General features: G+C 34.3%; 1 long non-coding RNA gene across 1 annotated transcript in view; it reads left to right on the top strand.

Annotated features, from left to right (window-relative positions):
- The window catches only part of LOC119505690, a 45,426-nt gene extending 44,597 nt beyond the window's left edge, over positions 1-829 (top strand). The window contains exon 6 of the long non-coding RNA XR_005210801.1: positions 630-829. This is a non-coding gene — a long non-coding RNA (uncharacterized LOC119505690). The remainder of the gene's footprint in view (positions 1-629) is intronic.
- The last annotated feature ends 23,088 nt before the right edge of the window (positions 830-23,917 follow it).

Here is a 23,917-nt window from a genome sequence, read left to right as displayed (position 1 = left end):
TCCTTCTGTAATTCCTGCAGCTCCTCAGTGCTGAGCTCGTCACGATGTTCCTCCACTAACTCCTCAACATCAGCAGCATTGACCCCCAGACCATGGATTGGCCCAAAGATACAATGTCCTGCACAACTGTACCCTCTGTACCTGCAGCCTCTTTATTAGCACTCACTTCCTCGCCATGCCTCACGACACTATGGGTGCAGGTCCTCTTTTTTAAAATTATCAAACCAGCCTTGGCTGACCTTAAAAACCTCAAAACTCTCACCAGTCAGTCCGAGTTTGTTTTTCGAAAGAGCGGCATGCAACACTTTCACTTTTTCACATATCATGGCTTCCTATATGCTGTTGCCCACTAACCGTTCCTCGTTTACCCAAATTAATAACAGCTTTTCGACTTCCTCGAGTGTTTACTGCTCTAACTCCTTTTGCAACGTCAGCCTTTTTTTTTTTTAAATCACTTCCTTATTCTTAATGATGGTGGCGACCATTGTTCTAGGCATACCGTATTCCCTAGAAAGATCAGCAATGAAAATACCACTCTATTTGCCTATTCTTTCTTTTTTTTTTTTTCTCAATGGTGGTGTGAAGTAATTTTCTTTTCTGCTCAGCGCTATCACTGCTCATTTTCTTAGGACCATGATGAGGAAAAAAAGCACAAAAATACACAAAATGACCACAGAAGCTAAGACAAGACTGCAAGGGGATGTGCACAGGGCAAAAGCTACCGCATGAGTAACACGTGACCCTTTATTTCGGCTGGAAAGGGTAGTGAATCACGAGGCAACTGACGTTGACGAGTTCTAGCTTGCATGCAAGTATCAAACAAATGATGAGTACTGGGACAGAATTTTCACATCAAAATGCGTCGAGTACCACATTCGATGAGTTTCAAATCAGTCAAATACCAAGGTATGATTTGCATATGTAAAATGAAAAAAATAATGTATTATTTTCAAACTAGAGTATCTGGTATAGCTCCTGGCACCACATAGTTGGAGCCAAATCAATGGGTTTTAAAAGTAAGAATTATTAATATGTGTAATTAAATTGCTAATAATTCTATAAAATAGTGAATCATCATAGTGTAGAAGCTTTAGAAGGAGGTAACTTCAAATTGATGGCAAGGGTAATTTGTTTAATATACATAAATTCCATAGTCCGTTTCCTGCGTTGTAGTTAGTGCTCTGTAAATGGTAGCAACCTGCTATCTCCATTCTGGGTGAGGGACCAATGATTTTTTTCATAGGAAAAGAGATGGAATGAACTGAATCTGGGTGATTAACCTGTTAGAATAGTATTAAGCAGGAGAAGCTGCCAGAGGAAATGCCCAGGACCTAGGATGTCCTAATCCACACCATTAGGAGAGCTGAATGAGATGTCGAACACACAAAATTGAGAAAAGAAAGTTCCCCTGAAAGAAGTCATGCAACCCAGCCAGTGTCAGTGTGTTGGGAACCATGTGAAAAGGCTTCCAAAGGGATTGGATGGCAGCCCACATAGGAAAGACCCAGTTTCTTTAACTATTTAAGGCACAGAGAGATGAATCTATGCTTGAGGGAGAAGTGGAACAATCGTTAAGTGTCAAGAGGAATAAAAATAGAGTCAAAAGAACGTGTATAATGTTTTGGTTCCATTCCAAATTATATTCAATAAACTCACACCTCTGTAATCCCAACAATATGCAAGATAAATAAAAGCAACAGTATTTTCATCATTTTGCAGATGAAGAAAGTGAGACTTAGAGAAAGGTCTCATGTTTGCACTATATCAAAATCAGAAGCTAAAAACCCAGTCCTTCAATACTAAGGCCTCAACTTTGTCCATGCACCATATGGCCTCACTTAACCCATTTCTATTTGAGTTTATTCTCTTAAGAATTATTTATCTCATAATAGAGAACCATGTGCATTTGCATTGCACAGACTCCAAAAGTGCTATCTATATAGTAGCTAATTTTTACCAAGGGCTTTTGTGTTAGGTACATTTTGTGCATTGTCTTATTTCATCATCACAATCAACCAATAAAGTATGATTGATTACTGTTCCTGCTTTATAGAAGAGAGAACTGGCTCAGTTAGCTCAGGCAATTTGCCAACATCACGACTGTGGTAAGTTCAGAATCAAAGGATGTGAGCACAGAGCACAGCTGACAAAGAGAGGCAGGAGGAGTCCTTGATACAGAGGCAGACAAGCATCTGGCAAGAAAAGTTTTATTCCTCCCTACTACCCCCTGTGTCACTTTATATCTTTGTTAAGTAGTAGAGTGGATACATTCTCTAGGAAGTACTGGTGGAAATTGAGCTCTCTCCCTGAATCTCTTCTTGGTGGGATGAGCATCTCTGCATCTCTCCCCCAAAAAGTGCTGTGACACATGTTCCATTCCTCTATCTTTCAAACATTTTATAGATGGGAAAAAAGCTGTATTATCCAGTGGAAAACCGAGTCTGAAAATCAAGCTCACATAGATAGAATTCTGGTTCTTAAGGATCTCATTAAGGAATCATCCTAGAAATCTCTTGCATACATATTTTACACCAAGGTGGCCATCCATGACATGAATTTCACAAATTGTACCCAAATTTGTAAGTTTCAAAATCCAAATCTCAGTATTAGATATTGTAAACAACTGATTTCAGCCCTCCTTGTGATAACCAGTGTATATAATGTGCCAGTGTAAATTCTAGTTTGCTCCCCTGATTTCCTTCTTTCCTTCATTGTTCCATAGTGAGTAGTTCTACTATATAAGAATGTGCTTGTTATACATCAACCTGCCTGTCATTCTCTGTGGTTATTACCTGGTTAGGTTTAAGTTAGATTTAAACCACTGATCTGCTTTCTGTCACTAGAGATTAATTTACATTTTCTAGACTGTTATATAAATGGAATCATACTCTGTGTTCTTTTTTTCTGGATGCTTTCACTCTGTATAATTATTTTGAGATTCAACTACCATGTGGTGTTTATAATAGTTCATTCCCTGGTATTGCTGAGTAGTATTCCATTGTATAGATATACCACAATTTGTTCATCCTTTCATCTGTTGATAGATATTTGGATTGTTTTAAGTTTATGGGTATTACACATATAGCTCCTATGAACATTCATTCACAAGTCTTATTGTGGACATCTGTTTTGTTCTTTTTTGGGTAAATACCTAGGAGTGGAATGGCTGGGTCATATGATAGGCATATAATTAATATGCAAAGAAAGAGCCAAACTGTGTTCCAAAGATGTTGCACCATATTACCTTATCATCCACAGTGTATGAGAGTTTCCGTTCTTCCACATACTTGCCAAAACTTGGTATAGTCAGGTCAGACTTTTAAATTGCAGTGATTTTGATATATGTGTAAGGGTATCTCATTGTGGTTTAAATTTACATTTCTCAAATGAATAATAATGTTGATATCTTTGCATGAACTTATTTGTCATCGATATATTTTCTTGGATGAAGGTTGCTCACATATTTTGCCTATTTTTTCATTGGTTTGTTTGTTTTCCTATTACTGTGTTTTGACAGTTCCTTATACATTGTGGATACAAGTCCTTTATTAGATATGTGCTGTGCAAATATTTTTCCCGGTATATTGCTTGTCTTTTCCTTCCTTTAACACTAGCTTTTGTAGAACAGCAGTTTTATATTTTGATGAGGTGCAATTAATCAATTCTCTTTTTTTTATGAATTGTGCTGTTTGTGGTCTAAGACACCTTTGCCTAATATTAGATCACAAAAATTTTTGCTTATGTTTTCTTTTATAAGTTTTGTAGTGTTAGGTGTTATATGTAGGTCTGTGGTCCATTTTGAGTTAATTTTTGTGTATATATGAATTATAAATTGAAGCTTATTTTTTTGCATATGGACATACAGTTGTTCCAGAAGAATTTTTTGGAAAGACTATCTTTTCTCCATGGAATTGCTTTTGCATCTTTGTCAAAAATCAATTTCTGTACATGTATAGGTCTCTTTCTGGACTCTCTTTTCTGTTCCATTTATAAATGTCTATCCTTATGCTAATTCCACGCTGTCTTGATTGTTGTAGCTTAAAAATACTTCTTGAAAGCAGATAGTGTTCATTCTCAAACTCTGCTTTTCTTTTTTTTTTCAAAGGTGTTTTGCATATTCTATGCCCTTTGCATTTTCGTATAAATTTGAGCATCAGCTTAATTCCTATCAAAATGCTTGCTTTAAATTTGACTGAGATCATGTTGAATCTATAGATCAATTTGAGGAAAACTGATATCCTAATAACATTTATACGTGCTAAAATATAGTTCTGCATTTATTTAAGTCTTTATTTCTCTCAGTGCACAGGTTTTGCAGATCTTTGGTTTAATCCTAAGTGTTTCATATTTTCAATGCTATTTTTAAATTATAATTTTTCAATTCCAATTTCCATTGTTCCTTGCTATGATATAGAAATACAACTACTTTTTGCATGTTGATCTTGAATCCTGCAATCTTGCTAAACTCATTTATTAATTCAAGTGTTTTTTTTAAAAATAGATGGCAGTTAATGAATGATCATGTCATCTGCAAATAAAGAGGGTTTGTTTTTCTCATTCTAAACTTGGTGTATTTTACATCTTTTTCTTGCAGTGGGTAGAACCTCCAATGCAATATTGAACAGAAAGATTGAGATTAGACTTCTTTGTCTTATTCCTGATGTTAGGAGGAAAAGTGTTCATCTTTCACCATTAAGTATGAACTGGGTTTCTCACAGTTGTCCTTTATGTGGGAAGTTTCCTTCCTTTCTAGTTTGCTGAGAATTTTCATCAAGAATAAATGTTAGATTTTGTTAAATATTTTTTTCTGCCTCCACTGAGATGATCATATATATATTTTTTAATAATCTGCCTATATTGTGAGTTATATTGTATGATTTTTAAATATTAAGCCAACCTTATGTTCCTGGAATAAACCTCAATTGGTCATGTTTCATTATTATTTTTATCTATTATAGGATACAATTTGATAAAATATTGTTGATAAATTTTGCATCTATGTTCACAAGGGATATTTGTCTCTAATTTTCATTCTTATGAAGTCTCTGTCTGGTTTTGCTATTTGGGTAATGCTGCCCTCATAGAATGAGGTGGGAAATGTTCTCACATCTTCTTTTTTCTAGAAGAATTAATACAGAACTGGTATTTTTTCTTCCTTAAATATTTAGTAGAATTCAACAATGAAGCCATCTGGGTCTGGAGTTTTCTTGGTGGGAAAGCTGTATCTATTTCTTCCTGAGTGAGTTTGTGTCTTTCATGGAATTTATCCATTTCATCTGAGTTTTCTGATTTATTGACATAAAGTTGTTTACAATATTTCCTCATTATCTGTTTAATTACGGAAAACTCTGTAGTAATATCACGTCTTCATTCCAGATATTGGAAATTTGTGTATCCTCTCTTTTTTTTTTTTTTCCTGATGAGTCTGGCTAAAGGTTTTGCAATCTTAATTGATCTTTTTAAAAAATCCAGCATTTGGTTTCACTGATGATTTTCTCTATCATTTTTTCTTTTCTGTTTTCAGGGAATTATAATCGATTTAATTTTTTTTTTCTTCTGGTTACTGTATTTTACCTGCCTCTTCCCCCTTTCATATCTTAAGGTGGAAGCTGAGGTCATTCTGAGACCTTTCTTCTTTTCTAATACAGACAGATAAAGCTATACCTTTTCCACAAAGTATTTCTTTAGCTGCAGCCCACAAATTGTAGTATGTTGTATTTTCATCTCAATTCAGCTCAAAATGTGTTCAGTTTTCTATGTTCTATCTTGCTGTATGTTCCATGTGCACTTAAGAATAAAGTGTGTCCTTCTGTTTTTGGGTGGAGTGTTCTATAAATGTTAATTAGGTGAATTCATTTGATAGTATTGTTAAGATCTTCTACACGTTACTTGTCTTTTGACTCCTTGTTTCATCAGTTATTGAGAGGGGTAATGAAATCTCTAATTATGACAGTAATTTTGTCTATATTTCTTTGATTTTATCAGTTTGTGCCTCCTTTAGTTTGAAGCTCTGTTACTAGATGGAGAAACATTTTGGATCACTATGTCCCTTTGATGAAGTGATCCCTTTATAATTATAAAATTACCTTCTCTATCTCAGGTAAAAGTCTTTCCTTTAAAATATATTTTGTTTGATATTAATATAGCCAGTGTAGTTTTCTTTAGATTCATGTTAGCTTGGTATATATTTTTCTATCATTTTACTGATTTATATTTAAAGTGTGTTTATTTTGGTCAGCATATAGTTGGGTCTTGCTTTTTATTTCCAGTCTGGCAATCGCTGCTTTTAATTGAGGTTGAGACCATTTTCTTTTAAAATGATTATTGACTTAATATAAATCTATCTTCTTGCTATTTGTTTCTATTGGTCCTTCCATTCTTTGAACACTTTTTCTTCTTTTTGTGCCTTGTTTTGGATTAATAAAATATTTCTATGATTTTATTTTATCTCCTTTGTTGGCTTAATATCTTTGACTTTTATTTTAGTGGTTGCTTTAGAGTTTATAATATATATCTTTAATTTATCATAGTCTGTCTTCAAGTAATATTATACCACTTCCCATATAGTATAAGAAACTTAGAATAGTATACTTCTGTTTCTCTTGCCTGACCTTTGTGCTATTATTGCCATATATTTTATTTACATATGTTATAAAATCCACAATACCTTGTAATTGTTTTTATATAAACAATGAATTAGTCTTATAAATAGACTTAAGAAGAAAATAATATACATTTAACCATGTAGTTTCCTTTTTCTGTTCCTTTTGTAGATTCATATTTTCATCATATATCATTTTCCTTCAGTCTGAAGGCCCTCCTTTAACACTTCTTACAGTGCAAGTCTGCTGGTAATTCTTTCCACTTCTATATGTCTGTAAAAATCTTTTATTATACCTTCATGTTTGAAATATATTTTCATAGATTATAGAATACAAAGTTGACCTTTTTTCTTTCAGTACTTTAAAAATGTTTCTCCATTGCCTTCTTTTTTACATTATTTCTGATGGGAAACCAGTTGTCCTCCTTGTCTGTGTTCCTCTGTACAAAATGCCTTTGTTTTTCCTCTGACCGTTAAGATTTTCTCTTTATCACTGAATATGAATAAATAGGTTATAATATGTCTTGGTGTAAGTTTCTTCATATTTCTCATGTTTGGCATCTGTTGAGCTTCTTAGATCTGTGGGTTTATAATTTCCATCAAATTTGGAAATATTTCAGTCATTGAATCTTCAAATATTTTTTAGCTCTCCCCTTGCCTGTTTTGGGGACTTCAATTACATGTTTATTATGCCACTTGAAATATTTCACATTTCACTGATGCTATTTTCAATTTTTACACATTTCTCTAAGTTTCATTCTGGAAAGTTTCTATTGCTATGTCTTAATGTTGGTTAATCTTCACTTCTGCATTGTCTAAACTGCTGTCAATCCCATCCTATGTAGTTTTCATCACAGACATTGCTTCTATTTCTTGAAGTTTGATTTGTATCTTTTTTATATTTTCCAAGTCTTTATTTTTTGAACATATGGAATACACAGTTATGTTAACTGTTTAATATCCTTGTTTGCTACTTCTAACATCTGTGTCAATTCTGGTTCCATTTAAATTCATTGATTCTTTTCATCATTATGGGTTGTATATTTCTGCTTCTTTCCATGCCTATTGATCTTTGATTGGATTCTGGGTATTGTGAATTTTACCATTTTGGGAGGTAGATATTTCTGTATTTCACAAATATCCTTGAGCTTTGTTCTTGAACATTGTTAACTTTCTTGGAGACAATTAATCCTTTTCAGTCTTTTTTAATATTTTTTAGGCAGGAGCAGAGTAGACTTTAGTCTAAAGAGACAAGACCTTTCTGAGTACTCTATTTATGGCCATGCAGATATAAGGCTTTCCTGTCTTCTGGTTGGAACAGGCACTATGAGTGTCTGGTACTGTTCCTTCTCATGCATTTGTGTGGCCCTTCCCTTGGTTTTCAGTAGTTTTTTAAAATGCATACAATGATAAATACTCAGCTGAATGCTCAAGGGGTCTCCCTGCAGATATCTGGAGTTCTCTTTCTGTGCATCTCTCTCCCCTTGAGTACTCTTTCCGGTGAACTCTAGCCACCTTCTTTTTTTCATACTTTTGGCTCCATCCCCTCAACTTAAGGAGCTTCCTGTGCTCTGCCTGAATTCCCCTCCCTGCACTTCAGCCTGTGTTCTTTCTCAAAGCAGTAAGCTGGGGCAACTTTAGGGATACCTCGTTTGTTTCTCATCTTGAAGGATCATTTTCCTTCATTGCCTGATATCCAGTGTCTCAAGCCTTTGTTTAATATTTGTTTTCTGTTTTATTGTTTGTTTATTTCAGGCAAGAAGGGTTAATCAGATTCTTGTTATTTCACGTTGTCTGGAAGTGGGAGTCTCTTATTCACTTTCTTTTTCCTATTCATTACTAAATTTCTATGTATCACCTACATGGAGCTTTGTAAAGTGTTTTGGTATTCATTGCAATTTGCCAAGAGTTCTGTGAAGGTGGCAAATGTACGTTACTTCTTGCCAGAGATAAAAGTACCTTTAATATTCCCATCTTTGATTATGCCTCCCTACCCATGAAATTTGAGCTTGGTGGAGGTAAGAAGTGGTTGAAGAAGAGAATGTGTCTGGTGTGAAAAGGTTTGGACCCAGGAGAGGGATAAGCATTATCCTGACAGGACTGTATTGTAGGAATGGCCAAAGGCCAAGGTGCATAATGCGCGGATTATATTGGAGCACCCACTGTATAACGTACCTATGGACTTTTGCCTCATCCAAATTAGCAGATTTTTTTGTATAATGTTTACCAGTTAATGCATTATAACTGAAAATGTCCTGAATTTGTGGGATTAGCAGTCAGATTACCTAAGTTTCAGTCTTAGTTCTGTCACAACATAATGTATTTGCAGGGTAAATAATATCTCTTCCTTAAACCTCAGTTTTCTCTTCTTTTATATGGGAGGGGATAACTTCCTTGATCTTTCCATAATAAATTTCTCTGTTTCTGTGAAAAGACTTTCTGGAGGAGGTGAACCAAGTTAGTTTCTACAGATATCAGAGGTCTACTTCCCTGAGCTTTCTCCATTTCCCAAACCTTGGAAGTCATACTTACACTGAATTTTCCATATAAAACTTTAATTGTAACATCCAGGTTTTGGGCACTCTGGAGGATTAAAAGAATTACATTTTGCTGAGTATTTGGTTTGTCGCACTTTCATCCCTCCTACAACTCAGATTATTTTGTTTTTGCTAATGAAAATGTGCCCCATAATAGAATTAGTGCCAACAATGGAAATGCAAAAGATTTCAGGATATAATTGAGTTGAATATAATGACTGGATATTTTCTGTTGACAAATTATTCTTTGTAAGTTTTGGGGGTAGATGTGTTTGAATTTTCGATCTTAAGGGTGCACAACAGCTTTGTAGATATGAATTCTATTACTGTTATATTGTTTCTAATACATTTTACAGAAGCAAAATGTCTTTGTACCACTAAACAACATCTACTTGCAAGTGAAGAGGGAACAAAAGCTCATAAAACTGCAATAAAATATTTATTTGTCTTCAGCAATAGGATTAATTTTATCACTGTAGATTTATGACCCCAGAAATTCGTTGCTGGGTATTTAATATATCAAAATAGCAGAACAAAGAGCTTGTATTAAGAAATGTGTTGTGAAACTTGTGATTTACCAGAGTGAATAGTTTTCTTTTTTTTCCAAAGGCTTAATAAAACAGTAGCAAAATTGAATTAACTTGGCATAAAGTTTAATTGCCTGACAAAAAATTTGATACTGCTATTGTGTTACTGTTTATGTACGACATATATTGGATTTGTGGATCATATCCGTCCCAGACCCCCAGATTGTCTGGGGGTGCTAATGATGGTAATAGGGTTGTAGGGTTATTGTGTCTGGGCCACACTTCCTTTGATTTCCTCTTCCTATCATAAAGGAGGAATAGTTCACTCTGTAGTGACCTTTCCAAAAGGGAAAATAGGATTTTATAGCCGGCTGCCTCCTGGACTGCAGTTCCTTTGTTGAAAGCCTGTCTCTTCAAAAATCTTACAGCTCTTCAGTGCTATAGCACCTTGAGATAGTGTGCCTCAGTGACATTCAGTCTATGCATTTGGGAGCTTCTTTTTTTATGATTGAAATAGCCTGATAGCAGAAAGTCATAAAAGAACATAGTAAATCTACAGTCTTTACATTTTCTCTGATTTGATTGTGGCTACAGTGATGAATTACTCTCCTTCTGCTCACATTTTCTTCATATTTTTTGAGCACCTGTAAGAAGTAGATACACACTTAGGAAAAAACACAGTCTCTTGAGATTGGAATGTGGGAGCTAGACATCTTCACGTTCAGAAAGGTTAGAGAACTATGAGCTGGCAGAGGCAGAACAACTTCAGTCCTCATAATTCAACCAGCACAGCATTTGAGAATAGAGCCACTAAATTGGTGATGTGGCCATAGAGTTTACAACCCAGACACCATCTCAGTTCTTAGCCATAAAGCTTATGATTGCTAGCCTTCTTGAGGATTGCCTGGTGAATTTCTAGTCAGAAGGACAGTCCCCAGAGAATGGTGAATCCAGATCACTGTTACAAAAAATAATTGAGTAAGTGAAAATACATACCATGGGGGAGAAGAAGCCAGCAGTTTCCTTTTGGTTTGATTTGAATGAGAAAAAGACCAGATTTATTTTCTCTCCTCTATCCTAGTGCCTTATGGGGTCTTGGTAATTCATGTTTTTAAGCATGACATCAAGGAAACCATTTGCTGTCCTTCGCACATCTGATTTGTTCTCATGTCCCAATGTATGCTTTTGGCGGTAGGGACATATATAATTGATAAGGTCTATAGGAGGCCAGAATTTCCAAGCTTTTAAAACAAGTCATATCCAGTGCTCTTATTGCTTACCCTCCATCCCTGTTTATTGATTTTTCTAGCCAAAGAATATGTTAAAAGATAATGCAAAGGATAGACGGGAATGGCTTTCATCTACTCATTAGGTTTCTGTCTGTGATTTTTACTGGGAATGATTCATTAGTAACTGATGATGAGATTTTTGTCTGGAAAATTCCTCAGGAGTTAAAAAAATTATCCTTTACTAAAATAAAAAAATATATAAAACTACACCATAAAAAAGCATCCAATTGAAAAAATATACTCATAGGTTAAAAGCAAAGGATGGGCAAAGATACACATTACTCATTCAAATAAAAAGAGAGTGGGAGCAGCAACATTAATGCCAAACAAAATAGAATTCAATGCGAAACACATTAAATGCACCAATAACACCATAGTTATTTTTGATGAAGGGTAAAATATTTAAGTATAAAAAACCTGTATCCCCTGCATCAAATAATCTATCATCAAAATACATAAAACAATCATAATGTGCAGTTGGTTGATATCCTGAAGTTGAAAGGAATGCAATACTAATGGAACACTAATACCTTTTTTATAGTCTTGGAGAGATCAGATACACACAAAAAATTAATAAATAATCCGGCATTCTGCTGAGTTTTAACACTTCTTCCCAGCACTCATAGAACACTTGCAAAAAAAAATGGTTATATATTAAGCTACAATGTAAACTCCTACCTTGCAAAATGCAGTTATTGCATTTTGAGGATACAATCTTAGACCCAATACCATACAGGGCAAAAAAATAAGAAGAAAATAAGCAAACAATACTCAATAACTTCAGTGGTCATCCCCCAAATTTTCCAGGGTTATATTGTGACTCTTCTATTTCTGGTCAAGTTTTTTTTTTTCGTATCCTTTCAGAGGGTTTCTTCATCTAAAGCCATCCTCTGGCCATCACACCATCATCATTCAGTACTTCTCTAATCATGATTCATAACCTCTCTACAGGGTTTCTTTCTTGCTAGTTATGTGTTCAAATGGCTGTAGTTCTGGTAGCACAAAAAATGGGTTAAGTTCCTGAGACTAGTAGACCTTCACCACATGGCATGTGCCATTGCCATATCTAAAACATCACCTGTTTCCTTTTTTATTCTTATGTATGTCCTTATTTTCAAAGCCTTTTTTCCCTTTGTAACATTTAAAAATAAACTGAAAACTCCCCTAAATAATTTTTAGGCGAAGATGAAATACAAATGTAAATTATATAATATGTAAAAAATGTCAGTAGTATGAACATTATATATCAAAATTTGAGAGTTTTCCAAAGTTTACTCACAGGAATAAATGTCTCTACATACTTTAAATATTAAAGAATAAAAGTAAAATTTAAAAACCAAAAATTGCATTGAAGAGGTTACAAAAAGAATATCTGAAGAAAACAGTGGTCAGCAAACTGAACCCATGAACCAGTTTTGGCCTGCAATTTATTTTTGTAAATAAAGTTTTATTGGAACACAGCTATGTCCATTCCTTTATAAATTGTCCATGGCTGTTTTTTATGGTACAAGGGTAGGGTTAAGTAGTTCCAATAGAGACCATATGACCTGCCACAACAAATGGAGAAAGTTTGCTGATCCTTAATGTAAGATATTCAGAGAAAAGGATTATTGATGATAAAACTATAAAGTAATAATTTGGAAAACAGAAAGCAATATTATTGAGAAACATATCAATTGTCATAAATTGTTTTAGTACTTGGAAAACTGTGGAACACTGTGAATCTTATTACTTTATTAGCATTGTCTCATACTAAAGCATTGAATGAAGAACATTATGAGAAAAAACACAGATAAATTTCTCACATACAGATGAAAAAGTTGTCAATAAATATTAGAAAATCTAATTTAGTAGCATATTTAATAATAACTTGAAGCTAAAATTTGTTCAAAGGATGTATACATTTTTTACATTAAGTAAATATATGCCTAATCACATCAAAGTCAAAGCAGAGAAAGCATATTTAATCTCAATAGATACAGAAAAAAATGGTCTTTTTATGATAGAAGAAATTAATCTAAAAATAAGAAGTTATAATCTTAGTATAACATCAAGAGCCAAAATTATTCTCAAAGCAGAAAACATCAAAAACATTCCCATTAACCCACTATGAGTATTCATGAGTATTTAAGAATATAAAAGCTTTGAAAGTTCTAGTCAATGGAATAGGGCATGAAAAATAAAAAAGAGAATGCTATATAATTATTATTTTCAGATTATATAATTGCATACCTGAAAATAAACCAAATCAGGAAATTAACATTGGTACATTGCTATCAACTAATCTTTGGACCCCAGTAAGGGTTTTCCAATTGACAAAAGGATTCCATTCAGAATTACGTGCTGCATTTACTTGTCATGTCTCTTTATTTTCCTTCAATCTGGAACAGTTCTTTATTCTTTCCTGGTATTTCATACTTTGGCAGTTTTGAAAATTATAGGCCAGTTATTTTGTAGAACATGTTAATTTGTTTATGTGTGATGTCTCTTCATATTAAATTGAGGTTATGCTACTTTGGCAGGAATGTTACAGAAATAATGTGTTCTCTTTTCACCCATCAGATGGCATATAAGTTTTCATTGTCCCACTACTGATAATATTCACACTTGATCAGATGATTAAAATGGTATCTGTCAGGCTGTTCCATTGTAAAGTTATTACTTTTCCCTTTATAATTGATAATTTTATGGCAAGAATAATTTGAGACTAGTAAATGTTCTGTTCCTCAACAAACTAACTTCCTTCCTTCCTTCTTCCCTCCCTCCCTTCCTTTTCTTTTTCTCTCATCTATTATCTATTTATATCAGCATGATTCATGATTCTATATTTATATTTTATTTAATGATTGTAATTTGTTTCTATTTTTAATTTGATGCTCAAATTTTCCCAGATTTGGCCCTTGGGAACCCCTTCAATTTGGCTTTTGTGTCCATTGATACGTTCCCATCATTCGTTGTGTACTTCTTTACTTTCTGGTATGACAATATGTTCTATGCAATTCTTTACTTTCTGGCATGACAATATGTTCTTTGCAATTCTTGTGCTTTCCTTGCCCCAGGCCTGGAATCAGTCTTTTCTCCAGGTATCCTGGTTCCTTTTTGGGGAATCAAGATCTGGGTGCTAGGTGCACTAATTACAATTGGGGTATTGCTGCTCCAGTCTCTCTCTCCCAGTGGAAAGATCTGGAACATTTTTTTATGTATGTACTCACAAACATTATCTGCATCTATGTATCTGTCTGTATATATTGAAAACCATAAACTCGTACACATCCAATCCAATCCAATGCTGCCGTTTTATGCTAGTTTCTCCCTTTCCATATTTTTAACCCTCTTTTCCAATAATGATAATACTGACCCCCATTATCCTTAATTTACTGACATGATAATCACCCTAATGCAAACAATTTCCCATTGCTGCTGTCATCTCCTCCTCACCCCATAGCAGTCACCAATCTTTCCTGACCCCAACAATGTCCTTAGGACCAATTGTTCAGGAAAGGAAGAGATGCAGAAGAGAGAAAACATAGCATGTTTTTTGAGAAAGAAGTGATAATTAAATAAATTGAAATAGAATAATTAATTATGTGAAGTGGAAAGCAAATAAAGCATACAGATGCATTTCTCACGTTATGCAAAGAAACTTATTTCAATGGTTTAAGATCTAAATGTGAAAAAAAGTCAAAATATAAAAATACAAAAGATGTGCATGTTTTACTTGCATTAGAGCAATAAAGATACTTCTAGATGTAAAATCAGAGAATATACATTAAAAAACATGAGAAGTAAAAATAAAAGAAATAAAAGGGAAAGAGTATCTTGAAAATAATATATTTCAACATATATAAATTTTTCATTATTATAATTATATGAAGCACTTTTAAAAAATCAATTAAAAATAGCCCAATAGTTAAATAGGCAGAGGTTGTGAATGGAAATGCATGCAAATTGAGAAATACAAATTGCCAATAATGATGAAAGGAATGTTCAGCCTCTCCAGCAAAATAAAATAGTGACAATGAACCATTTTTCTTTTCAAAATGATATGCTGAAATAAGATAATTCCTAAAATTAGAATGGTTGGCAGATATGGATGGTGTAGTGTACTGCTTGGCAATGCATGAATTTATTCCTGAAGGAAACTTTATATCAAAATGTATTAAAAATATACATAGTCTTTGCCCTAGTAACTTTACCTCTAGGAATTAGCCATAACAAATAATGAGAAGTTAACAAATATTTATGATAGTGTTTATGTCAATATTATTTAACATTGGGATATAACTTAGTATGAGATTTATATGAATATATTTAATAGAGAAATTTTTTAAATAGCCTATGTCCTACAATAAGTAATCAGAGAAGTGAATTATGCTATATGCATATTTGGAAAATCATATAGTAAAGTTAATACTTTTTGAAAATCATAAAACTATTTCATTATGTGTAGGAAATATAAGATGATCAATGGAGTATGATCCTGAGGGCATGTATACATAAGCATTTATCTTGGTGTGTGTAGAGATAAATCTATATTTTGATGTATGTATATCTAGGAGAAGGTACACCAGTCTGTGAACTGTGATTTGATTATGGGTTATTTCTTTTTTTTTATGTTGTTACCAGAGTTTCTATCATGAGCATAAATTACTATTGTATTAGTTTCCTATTGTTGCTGTAACAGACGACCACAAACTTAGTGGCTTAGAACAACATAACTTATTCTCTTATAGCTCTGGAGGCCAGAAGTCTGAAATCACTTTCACTGAACTAGGGTCAAGGGTTAGCTGGGCTAGTTCCTCCTGGAGGCTCTGAGGACAGAATCTGAATCTTTGCTTTGAATTTCAGCTTTTAGTGGACGCCTGTATTCCTTGGCTTGTGGCCCCTTCCTCCATCTTCAAAACACATCACTCCAATCTTTGCTTCCATCATCAAATTGCTTTCTCCTCTGACTCTGACTTTTCCTGTTCCTCTATTACAAGGACTTTTGTGATTACATCGGGCCCATCTGGATAATCCAGATCATGTCTCCCCATCTCAAGAATCTTAACTTAATCATACCTGCAAAGTCCCTTTTTTCTATGTAAAGTAACATTTACAGGTTCTGGGGATTGGGGCATGGACATATTTGGGGTCCATTACTCAACCTGCCACAACAGCAACAATTACTATCATTCAGTTATTACTATTGCAGAGATACAAGCTTTATTATGGTAATCCTTGAAGTGGATTTGATTTTCTTAATCATTTGATTTTTTTATACATAAAAAGATACAGTTGAGGAAGAAGGAAAGATATATTCTCAGGACCCTGGAGTTCAATAGGGGGAAACTCCTAGACTCTTAGCCATAAAAAGCTATTATCTGTACTAATTATATAAAGACATTTCCTATTCAGAAATATCAGAATACATTGTTTTCTGGCAAAGATTTCAAATATAGTGATATGCCAAACAGTTTAATATATAGTAACAAAAATTGGAAATAATCTAGTTGTAATTAGAGGAATTAATAAAAAATATTATGTCATCATATACAGTGGGGTGTACATTGCCCTAAAATTATAAAGTATGTTATTCATTATGTCAGAAAGCACTTGTGATAATATTAAAATAAGCAAACTAACTAGGTGCAAAATTGCAGGTACTATGATCTAAAAGTTGTTGAAAAAATAAACAGAATCAGGAGGAAATGGAAGCTATGTTAAAATATGTATAGTGGATTCTTTGGATAGTGGAATTATGAGTGACTCTTCCTTTTTGGAGTACCTTAATTTTCCTAAGGACATATTATGTTTTACAATTAAAAGGAAAAAATAAAACAATAACTAGTGTTGAATCAACTCCCCATAAAATACTGACTTTTTGGGTTAAGGGGAATTTTACTACCTGGATAACTTTAATTTTCCCACTGTGTATCACTCCATAGGAGAAAGAGGTGTGATAGCCTTTCTGTTTATGGACGTTGGGCAGAAGGTGCATCATTAAAATCTACTAAGTGGAGGGAACAATCATTATCGATGTGACCCAGTGAGAGTGGAGATCCATAAACTTGGGGTATATTCTGCTATACAAATATTAAAATAAATCGACCCCAATTTCCTCAGTGGGAAATATGCCCCTGAACAAAGGGTTAGATCTAATCAGAAAGAAGGAAATATGCAGCACATATAAATAAACAACAACACAAAAGGCCCATTTGCCAAAAGTTCATTACTTGATCTCACTGATTTAAATAATTAGAACAAACTCATCGAGTCAGTGTCTAGAGTATAGGTTACCAGGGAACCAGGTGGAGATAAGGAATGAGAAGTTGAGGCTTAAAATGTAGAGGGTTTCTATTTGGAATGATGATAATGTTTTGGTAATTGATGGTGGTGATGGTAGCATAACATTGTGAATGCAATTAACAGCACTGAAATATATATCTGAATATGATTAAAAGGGGAAATGCTAGATTGTATATATGGTAGCAATAAATTTTTTAAAAAATGTTCATGGAACTACACTACATAAACAGTCACCCCTAAGGGAAAAAAAAAGTTCATTACTCCAAGAAACTATAGTACATACATTCCTCTTGTCTGCACTGTGATATTTATGGAGGCTTTAATGCTTGTCATAAGCTATCAGAACATGCACAACAATCTGACTTTGTTTTCTAGTTTTCACATAATATGATTATTTACTGTGCTTTCATTAAAATTGGTATAGTGATTCATTATGGATTTACCTGACTTTAATCGTGTTTGGATTTTATCAGGACAATAGTACTTAGCACTAGAGAAATCATAATGAAAACCAAGAAACCTCAAGATAATCTGCTTATTCACAATTAAATAAATCAGCCCTTTAATCCTCTATTCTGCTCTAGAAACTGAATAATTGTGCTAGAACAGGAATTGTTCCATCTGATTCAAAACATTTGGGGGTCAAAGTCTCAGAAGAGAGATTTTTCACAACATGTTTATATGCTCTAATTCGCATAATTGGTACATTAAAATGAACAAATTAGAAACAAACAACCAGAGGGTGCTGGATTAGCAGGAGTCTTAAAAGCTTTGCAGCTTCTTCATGTAATTATTGAGGAGCCATGTTTAATTAGTATAATACACATTAGTAACAATTAAACATAGTCAAGGTCAAGAAATGAACCCTTTTAGAATTTAAAGCTGGCATTTTAATGTTAGAGCACACTCAGCCCCACATAAATGTTATTTTATTTCAATGTGATGTTCTGATACTGTTATAACATAAGAAATCAGACTTTTTGATATCACTGTAATACACTATTACAGGTGGCAACTCTAGATTTTCGCTTCCAGAGACACCTATATAAGCTTCTCATAAATGTTCAGTACTCAAAGGAATGGAGATGCACATAGGATTTCAAGTGATTCTGCTTTGCTAGCTAGACTCTTTTTGAACCAAGTGAAAAATAGAAAGAAGAGACTTAAATAGTTGCTCCATTTCCTAATCCCACATCTTGTACCTCAACTGAAAGGGGTTAAGAGCCCATTAAATTCTCTTCTTGGACCATAAGCTTCTTTTCAGTACCTTTCCCAGGTTGTGAACAAAATTTCCTCAAGGTTAGTCATTCACAATTACTGTAGTCCTGAAAATCCTTGACTTATGTCTTGAAACATGGGGTCATTTTAATTATCTATAGATGGAAGACAGTGGTTTGACTTCAACTGACTTTAGGTGTCTCTTATGATGTATAACATCGTAAGGTTCCGGAACACACTGACTCTCATTACAGTGTGAGAAACTGCTTTTTTTTTTTTTTTTATGCTTTTCATTTTTATTTCTATTCTATGTAGTTGATTACTACTAATACATTGACCCCAATTCCTATGACAATAGAATGAGGGGGAAAAAAAAAAAAACCCTTACAAACCTGAAAAACAAAGGGTGTATGGATATTACCCATATTTCCACTATGAAGGTAACTCCCTTTTGGATAAAGCTGTCAAAATTATTATAAATAATTGTCATAACAGAGGATAAAGAAGGATATGAGGATATGAAAGCATTTTGTGATTATTTACATATATGAAATTTTTCACTATTGAATGGTGATGAGTTTGATTTATTTTCTGAACTCTAAAAAACAGTTTTCAGATGGAAGAGAGATTATAGCACTATTGGTTATACTTTTCTATGAAGATATATATATGTAACACAGGAAATACGTAGTAAATATATAAAAATTAATTTTAGTTACTATATTTAGAGTGTGTGTGTGTGTGGGTATCTTGCAGAGTTGCCTGTGTTAATTGTGATTAATATTTGGTCTTTCCTATAGAAATTCAAGATAAGGAATAAGCAAGACAAATTACTGGTGTATTGGGGTAGATGGGCAAAAGAATGCCCATGCCCTTTCTCACAAGTGAGGGCTGTGTCTATCACCTTGATGTCTTTACCAAAGCACAGAGTATTTCATTCAGTTCTGGGACTTAGAAACATGATATTTGTAGGATACTATTAAATGCAATTTCTCCGCTCAAGGGAAGACTCACTTTAAACTAGGAAACACAAATAATATGTAAAAACAAATTGTCAAGATTACTGATGTAATGACAGATAATGAAGCAAGCGTTACAATATTCCACATATCTTTAAACTGTACTTTTTCCCCCTATTATTCATGCTAGTGTGGATGTCCAAAAATAATCAGAATTTGTTAACTTTTCTGCATGTATGTTAGCCTTAATGAAATTTATAGAAACAAAAAAAGAAGATGAGCATGAAATCAGAAGATAAAAAGTGCAATGGTTAATGAGAGCAGATTAATATAAACTGTAGGCTATTAATTAATTCATTCCACAAATATTTTGTGGATAATAGGTGCCAGGCTCTGTGCTAGTCTCAAGAATGACCTACAGGGAACCAAATAGAAATAATCCCCTCAAGGAGACAAAATAAATGCAAACTAAACAAAAATATCTATTTCTAATGTATAAAGGAGAAACCGACTGGATAAGTTTTAAAAAATGTGGATTTGGACCTCTGTTCAAAGAAGGAGTTTTGAGAAGTCTTCACTGAGGAGATAGCATCCAGCCAAGGCAAGAAGGATGCCAAGCAGCCAATGATGTGAAGATAAAGCGCAAAAACATCGCAGGGTATGGAAACAGACTGGGAAGAAGTTCTATGTGGCTAGAATATGTACTGAGTGAGCAGGAGACAGGTCTGTGACTCAACAAAAATTCCACTTCCTTTTTATAAGCAGTTATCATATGACTGCCCTCTTCTCCCATCACATTAACACTTCACATAGACAAAATCTTGTCAGAAATGAGCCTGCCTGAAAAAGTCCCTCATTTATTTCCAAGAAGGTCTCCAGGTACTTCCATATGTATGCCTAGTAACAAGTCTGCTGGCTTGCTTTCACCCAGTCACCTTGCCTCACCTCACAATGCCACATCACAGCCACCAGTGCTACAAAGGCTTGTGAGGGCTGGTATAACCTTAGAACCTGGCCACTAGGGAGGGAATGCTATTCTCCCCTCCCCACTTGGCTCCAAGCATGGTTAAAGGCCTTTTTAGTTCCCCTCAGTATAGCTGAGACTATACTAGTAAATTTTCATGTGGCTTTACAGTAGATCAGGGATAATGGGAGCAGTTTCAAACTATTGAGTACTCTCAGATCACCTGAGGGTCTCTTACTAGGCAGGCTATTAGCCTGCTCCCAGCTTGTCAACCTGTGTCCAGGGACAGTTTACCTCTCAATACCAGATCTGCTGTAGAACCCTCCAAGTCTTGGGGTTCAAGCTAAATTTCCTCCTAGCTCCAGAGTAAACAGTATGGTGTGTCCCTAATCCTTGCCTATGACCTAATTCTCTAAGTATTAATTCCCTACCCTAGGGTTAATCTCTTGGTAGGGTGATTAATAGTATAAACATCCATTACTCAGAGATGTGGTGTACTCCAGTAGCTCTTACTAGACTGGATAACCAGAGATCAATCTTACACTTTTGATACAGCTCCTAAAGTCTTTATTTTACAGTATTATCAATAGACAAATTTTTTTACTACAATAGTTAAAATAGTTTGACCAAAGAAAAGGGAAAATTTGAATCCACTGGCTACTTTAGATGAGCTCTTCCAAATTTTGCCTCTAGTACTCTACTTTTTCCACGTTTTTTTAGATGAATAACTCTCCCTTTTTGAATGACACCTTCGTCCTTTATATATGTTAATAAAATAATTTGATTGAATAATCAGGTTACAGTCAAATTGTGTAGTCTTGAGAGTCCTTTTCATTCAGGTTACTGTCTTTCTCTGCTCTGATAAAAAAAAAATGTGTTGATCTCATAGTTTAACTTTTAGAGGTCAACTTAATTTCTCTCCTTTTCAAGTCCTTCAGAGATACCTCCTTGTAGAGGCCGTGTACTAATACTGTCTTTCCTTCACAGACCAAGGACAATACTCTAAAATTCCTTGAGTGAGCAGTCATGTAAATCCCATGTCATTGAAGGTAAAATGGGTCAGGAATCAAGACAAGTGGGAACTAACTAGTTTTACCCCTTCTTCACTTAAGTTTTTTAATTTTTAAAATAAGAACATTGAATCAAGATGGTGTTTAATTAACTATACAACCAGCTCTACAAATCTGCAATATTTATAGTCTCCAAGTATCCATTTGCAATAATTTGGGAAAAGTTTGAAGGACAGGACAATTATGGTGTTCATCAAGTTCTGATAGTAATAGCCTCATTTTTCATGTTCAGTGTTACAGAAAGGATTAAATTATGCTTAATTTCCTTGTGACATATTGTGGTAGGTTGAATTATGGACTCCAGAAAACAAAAAAAAAAAAACATGTTCCTAATCTGCACAGGCATTCCTGTGGGTGTGAGCCCCTTATAAATAGAACCTTTTGAATATGTTATTTTTAGTTCAAGTGTGGCCAACTGAATCAGGATGTGTCTTATTTCTAATACTGGAGGCATTATAGAGAGACAGACACTGGGAAAGCCAGAAGCCAGAAGTCAAGGGAAGCTGGAAGAGAGAGGAGAAGATTTGACAGGACTTTCAAGGAACTCCAAGGATTGCCAGCCCACCAGAACACTACTGACCCTGGGAGAAAGCTAGCCATCCAGCATCTGAAACTGTAAGACAATAACTTCCCATTGTTTAAGCCAACTTATTGTGTGATATTTGTCGTAGCAGCCAGGAAACTAAGACACATATGATGCCATTGTAGAATTGTAGAAAATCCTGAAATTGTTGAAACCTCATGGGCCTAGAATCAACAAAGTGAAGATAAGAACTGGAACATGGAACTTTGGGTGGTGGTTATAAGGGCAAAGGTCAATGCCTCACAAGTTGTTTTTCTCAGTCATGATTTGGAGCTTTAATTTCAGAATCACAGGAGCATATGTTTGGAAAGGACCTCAGGAAATTCGATGGATGGTTGGCTTGAGAAGAGGACCTTTTGTTTCTGTGTAGTGATTTATGGTTTGTCTTGCAGTTGCCTAAGATAACACTTCTTACTTCCTCTGGCAAAACAATTGTTAGTCTTTCCTCTAAACCAAAGATCAAGGTCTAACTCCTACAAAACTTCTCCAATTATTTCAATTTATTCCCAAACTCTTTGACCCTACCAACCTCACTTTCTTGGAGGACTTCAAAATAATTGTAGTCTAAACCTGGAATTGTAGCTTTCTGGAAACTTGGCTTGTGTATTACCTTGCTAGACTTTCAGTTCCTGGAGGCTCCAAATTTCAGGGCAACTGGATGTCACTTGTTTATTGGTACAAAAGTGCTGCTCTGTCACTTACAACTTGTGTGACCTTGTGCAGGTTGTGAAACTTCTCTAAGCTTTAGCTTCTTCATTTGCAAAGTTGGGAAGTTAGCACCTATGCTTATAATATTATTATAAGGATTATGTGCGATATTGGTGTGCAGTGACCGACCAGTGGTAAATATTTAATGACAGAAACAACAATTCGATCTCTGCCCTTTTATAATCATATAAGTGTGTATTGTTTGAACTGACACCTCCATGGGGGGTGGGGTGAGGTCTTCAGATAACAAAAAATCAGTTCTCAGCTGGGCAACTCATATTGCCTCTATGATTCTGTTATAGGATAAGAGGAAGGAGATTAAAAATGAAGTAGAGCCAGATCAGAAGAAAAGGGTCCCCTAGAACATGCTATGAATCTCATTAGGTTTGCCTTGTATCCCGGGGAATGTGGATTAACAGTCCTGCAACTCTAGTGCAACTGTGTCAGTACGTTATTTCCAGCTAGCATTAATGTGAGGCCCTAATGTAAGTGTATATCTCTGCTTTCCTTAATTTTTAATTTTCTTCTCTCTATTATCTTTTTTTAAATGAGTTTTTAACCTTCTTTTCTCCCTCTATAACTTAGTAATTAAAGTATGGATTAAGCATCAGAATGGCTTCATTCAAATCCCAGCCCTGCCAATTATAGGCAGTATAATTTTTATAATTGAACCTCTCTTTGGGTCAGTCTACTCATTTGTAAAAGAGCATATTAATAATACCTATCTCATTGGGATATTTTGAGGATTAAAATTGTAAAATACATCTGACACACTGGTATATTATAATAGAAGACAGTTATAGTCTTCATCCACGAATTTTGCAACACTCAAAATACGAATGCTACACCATTGTTCAGTGAATTCAGGACAATCTTGGGCTATTTTCTTTGTGCTCCCCACTTTTCTTCTTGAAACTTCTTTCCTTTTTACATGCTTTTCTTTTCTGTCTTTCTCTCTTTTGTGGTACCATTTTCTTCTTTCTTCTTCTTTTAAAAATAGGAGTCATCTGCTTTGGAGATCTCTATGAAGCCTTTCCTCATCTCAAAAGCAAAATTTAATCTAAATGTCCTCTTTTATTCTCCCATAAAATTTGGTGGATCCTTTTATATTGGTACTTACCTCATTGTATTGAAATTTTCTATTTATTTATGTCTTTGAATCATATACTAAAA

This window comes from Choloepus didactylus, chromosome 10, assembly GCF_015220235.1.
Source record: "Choloepus didactylus isolate mChoDid1 chromosome 10, mChoDid1.pri, whole genome shotgun sequence".
NCBI lineage: Eukaryota > Metazoa > Chordata > Mammalia > Pilosa > Megalonychidae > Choloepus > Choloepus didactylus.
This window is presented reverse-complemented; position numbering and strand designations above follow the sequence as displayed.